This window comes from Arachis ipaensis, chromosome B10, assembly GCF_059453495.1.
Source record: "Arachis ipaensis isolate K30076 ecotype BB chromosome B10, ASM5945349v1, whole genome shotgun sequence".
NCBI lineage: Eukaryota > Viridiplantae > Streptophyta > Magnoliopsida > Fabales > Fabaceae > Arachis > Arachis ipaensis.
In genome coordinates, this window is record NC_142435.1 from 27,512,264 (window position 1) to 27,516,969 (window position 4,706).

At 39.3% G+C, this 4,706-nt stretch overlaps 1 non-coding gene across 1 annotated transcript; it reads right to left on the reverse strand.

Annotated features, from left to right (window-relative positions):
- Positions 1–913: 913 nt before the first annotated feature.
- Positions 914–1,021, reverse strand: LOC148579491 (small nucleolar RNA R71). Its single transcript, XR_015895432.1, has one exon. It is a non-coding gene; the product is annotated as a small nucleolar RNA R71 (small nucleolar RNA).
- Positions 1,022–4,706: the final 3,685 nt, after the last annotated feature.

Below are 4,706 nucleotides of genomic sequence, written 5' to 3' on the forward strand. Positions count from 1 at the left end.
CTAACTAATTCTCTCTCTCTAATTTTCGAAAATCACTAACCTCTTTTTTCAAAATTCCTTTTTTATTAACTAATTGTTTTAAATTTTAATTTAATTTCATTTTTTTATTTTATTTTCGAATTTTAACTTTAATTTTAAATTGAAAACAAAAATTATTTTTATTTTATTTTATTTAATTTTTGAATTTTTCCATCTCTCATCTCCTTCTATTTATTTATTTATCTACTAACACTCCTCTTTCACTCAAAAATTTGAACCCACTCTTCTCCTCTATGTTCGAATTCTTATCTTTTTCTTCTTCTATTCTTCTCTTCTTATACTTACCTAAGGAATCTCTATACTGTGACATAGAGGATTCCATATTTTCTTTTGTGTTCTCTTCTTTTTCATATGAGCAGGAACAAGGATAAGAACATTCTTGTTGAAGCTGATCCTGAACCTAAAAGGACTCTGAAGAGGAAGCTAAGGGAAGCTAAAGCACAACTCTCTGGAGAAAACCTGACAGAAATTTTCGAAAAACAAGGAGACATGGCCGAACACAACAACAATGCAAGGAAGATGCTTGGTGACTTTACTGCACTAAATTCCAATTTACATGGAAGAAGCATCTCAATTCCTGCCATTGGAGCAAACAATTTTGAGCTTAAACCTCAATTAGTTTCTCTGATGCAACAGAATTGCAAGTTTCATGGACTTCCATTAGAAGATCCTTTTCAGTTTTTAACTGAATTCTTGCAAATCTGTGATACTGTTAAGACCAATGGGGTTGACCCCGAGGTCTACAAGCTTATGCTTTTCCCGTTTGCTGTAAGAGATAGAGCTAGTGGACTCTCAACCAAAAGATAGCCTGAACTCTTGGGATAAGCTGGTCACGGCTTTCTTAGCCAAGTGCTTCCCTCCTCAAAAGCTTAGCAAGCTTAGAGTGGATGTTCAAACCTTCAAACAGAAAGAAGGTGAATCCCTCTATGAAGCTTGGGAGAGGTACAAGTAACTGACAAAAAAGTGTCCTTCTGACATGCTTTCAGAATGGACCATCCTAGATATATTCTATGATAGTCTGTCTGAGTTATCAAAGATGTCATTGGACCATTCTGCAGGTGGATCCATTCACCTAAAAAAAATGCCTGCAGAAGCTCAGGAACTCATTGACATGGTTGCAAATAACCAGTTCATGTACACTTCTGAAAGGAATCCTGTGAGTAATGGGACGCCTCAGCGGAAGGGAGTTCTTGAAATTGATGCTCTGAATGCCATATTGGCTCAGAAAAAAATATTGACTCAGCAAGTCAATATGATTTCTCAGAGTCTGAATGGATTGCAAGCTTCATCCAACAGTACTAAAGAGGCATCTTCTGAAGAAAAAGCTTATGATCTTGAGAACCCTACAATAGCAGAGGTGAATTACATGGGTGAACCCTATGGAAACACCTATAATCCCTCATAGAGAAATCATCCAAATTTCTCATGGAAGGATCAACAAAAGCCTCAACAAGGCTTTAATAATGGTGGAAGAAACAGGTTTAGCAATAGCAAGCCTTTTCCATCATCCACTCAGCAACAGACAGAGAATTCTGAGCAGAATCCATCTAGCTTAGCAAATATAGTCTCTGATCTATCTAAGGCCACTTTAAGTTTTATGAATGAAACAAGGTCCTCCATTAGAAATTTGGAGGCACAAGTGGGCCAGCTGAGTAAAAGAGTCACTGAAACTCCTCCTAGTACTCTCCCAAGCAATACAGAAGAGAATCCAAAAAGAGAGTGCAAGGCCATTACCTTACTTGGTGTGGCCGAACCCAAAGAGGAGGAGGAGGACGTGAATCCTAGTGAGGAAGACCTCCTGGGACGTTCACTGACCAATAAGGAGTTTTCCTTTGAGGAACCAAAGGAATCCGAGGCTCATCTAGAGACCATAGAGATTCCATTGAACCTCTTTTTACCATTCATGAGTTCTGATGACTATTCATCTTCTGAAGAAGATAAAGACATTGCTGAAGAGCAAGTTAGTCAATATTTAGGAGCAATCATGAAGCTGAATGCTAAATTATTTGGTAATGAGACTTGGGAGGATGAACCTCCATTGCTCATCAAGGAACTAAATGCCTTGGTTCAGCAAACTCTACCTCAAAAGAAACAAGATCCTGGTAAATTCCTATTTCCCTGTAACATAGGCACCATGACCTTTGAGAAGGCTCTGTGTGACCTGGGGTCAGGAATAAACTTAATGCCACTCTCTGTAATGGAGAAACTGGGAATCTTTGAGGTACAAGTTGCAAGAATCTCACTAGAGATGACAGATAAATCAATAAAACGGGCTTATGGACTAGTAGAGGACATGTTAGTAAAGGTTGAAGGCCTTTACATCCCTGCTGATTTCATAATCCTAGACACTGGGAAGAATGAGGATGAATCCATCATCCTTGGAAGACCCTTCCTAGCCACAGCAAAAGCTGTGATTAATATGGACAGAGGAGAGTTGGTCCTTCAACTGAATGAGGATAACCTTGTGTTTAAAACTCAAGGATCTCCTTCTGTAACCATGGAGAGGAAGCATGAAAAGCTTCTCTCACTGCAGAGTCAACCAAAGCCCCCACAGTCAAACTCTAAGTTTGGTGTTGAACCCCCACATCCAAACTCTAAGTTTGGTGTTGGGAGGTCCCAACAATGCTCTGAACATCTGTGAGGCTCCATGAGAGCTCACTGTCAAGCTATTGACATTAAAGAAGCGCTTGTTGGAAGGCAACCCAATATCATTTAATTATATCTATTTATTTTCCATTGCTATTTTATGTTTTCTTTAGGTTGATGATCATGTGAAGTCACAAAAACTACTGAAAAATCAAAAATAGAATGAAAAATAGCACACCCTGGAGGAAGAGCATTCTGGCGTTTAAACGCCAGAAACAAGCATCTGTCTGGCGTTTAACGCCAGAAACAAGCACCAAGCTGGCATTTAACGCTAGAAACAAGCATCAACCTGGCGTTAAACGCCAGAAATAGGCTACATTTGGGCGTTTAACGCCAAAAACAAGCAGCAAGCTGGCGTTTAACGCCAGACATGCATTCTAAGGGCGTTTTACACGTCTAATTGGAGCAGGGATGTTAAGTCCTTGACCCCTCTGAATCTGTGGACCCCACAGGATCCCCACCTACGCCACCTCTTCTTCTATCCTCTTCACACCTTTTCATAACTCTCTTCCCCAAATACCCTTCACCAATTACCTCCATACCTATTCCCCAAATACCCTTCACCACTCACATCCATCCACTCTTCCTCATAAACCCCACCTACCTCCAAAATTCAAATTCTTTTCCCTCCCAAACCCAACCCTAATGGCCGAAACCTACCCTCCACCCCACCCCTATATAAACCCCTCAACACTACTCCATTTTCACACATTACAACCATCACTTCTCCCCCTTGGCCGAATACATCTTCTCCCTCCATCTCCTCCATTTTCTTCTTCTTCTACTACTTCCTTTCTTCTTTTGCTCGGGGACGAGCAAATCTTTTAAGTTTGGTGTGGTAAAAGCATTGCTTTTTATTTTTCCATAACCATTAATGGCACCTAAGGCCAGAGAAACCTCTAGAAAGAGGAAAGAGAAGGCAAAAGCTTCCACCTCTGAGTCATGGGAGATGGAGAGATTCATCTCAAAAGCTCATCACTAAGAAAAGGATGGAGCAAATAAGAGAGCCCACTTATGGACCTCAACAAGATCATAAGGAAATTCCTCATCATAAAATCCCTGAGATACCTCAAGGGATGCACTTTCCTCGACAAAACTATTGGGAGCAAATCAATACCACCCTAGGAGAATTAAGTTCCAACATGGGACAACTAAGGATGGAACACCAATAGCACTCCATCATTCTCCATGAGATTAGAGAAGATCAAAGAGCTATGAGGGAGGAGCAACAAAGTCAAGAAAGAGACATAGAGGAGCTCAAGAGCACCATTGGTTCTTCAAGAAGAGGAAGACGCCACCCTCACTAAGGTGGACCCGTTCCTTAATCTCCTTGTTCTTATTTTCCTGTTTTTCGTTTACTATGCTTTATGTTTTATTTATGTTTGTGTCTTTACTATATGATCATTAGTGTCTAAGTGTCTATGGCTTAAAGCTATGGATGTCCTATGAATCCACCACCTTTCTTAAATGAAAATTGTTCTAAAGAAAAAAGAACAAGAAGTACATGGTTTCGAATTCATCCTTGAAATTAGTTTAATTATTTTGATGTGGTGACAATACTTTTTATTTTTTGAATGAATGCTTGAACAGTGCATATGTCTTTTGAATTTGTTGTTTATAAATGTTAAAATTGTTGGATCTTGAAGAATGATGAAAAAGGAGAAATGTTATTTGATAATCTGAAAAATCATAAAATTGATTCTTGAAGCAAGAAAAAGCAGTGAATACAAAAGCTTGCAAAAAAAAAAGAAAAGAAAATTGGCAAAAAAAATATAAAAGAAAGAAAAAGAAAAAGCAAGCAGAAAAAGCCAAGAGCTCTTTAAACCAAAAGGCAAGAGCAAAAAGCCAGTAACCCTTTAAACCAAAAGGCAAGGGTAATAAAAAGGATCCAAGGCTTTGAGCATCAGTGGATAGGAGGGCCCAAAGAAATAAAATCCTGGCCTAAGCGGCTAAACCAAGTTGTCCCTAACCATGTGCTTGTGGCGTGAAGGTGTCAAGCCAAAAGCTTGAGACTGAGCGGT